Source organism: Arachis ipaensis, chromosome B07 (genome assembly GCF_000816755.2).
Source record: "Arachis ipaensis cultivar K30076 chromosome B07, Araip1.1, whole genome shotgun sequence".
Classification (NCBI taxonomy): domain Eukaryota; kingdom Viridiplantae; phylum Streptophyta; class Magnoliopsida; order Fabales; family Fabaceae; genus Arachis; species Arachis ipaensis.
In genome coordinates this window covers 108,703,697-108,704,060 of record NC_029791.2, presented here as the reverse complement: position 1 = coordinate 108,704,060, position 364 = coordinate 108,703,697, and positions in this window count along the sequence as shown.

Below are 364 nucleotides of genomic sequence, written 5' to 3'. Positions count from 1 at the left end.
ATTTATAGATTATATCTAAAAAGTAATTTTAAAGTCTGAATATCTTTCTTTATTTGATAAATCTAGAACAACATTTTGATTGGTTTCATTCTGATTTACATTTTTTACAGAATTATTATTAACTTCATCATCATTTCAATCATCTTCCAGATTCAATTCATCTAACATTTGAATAATGTTTCACAAATTATATTCAATAATAAGACAAAATATTTGGTTAAAGTATTACAAAATCATCCCTAACAAAAACAAACCTAAATCATCTAAAACTTATTGGAGAAACATATTTGTAAGATCATTTTGTAAAGTATCAACTTCTTCCGAAATTAAAAATGGTAGTTAATCTTTCATTATTCATTTCGAA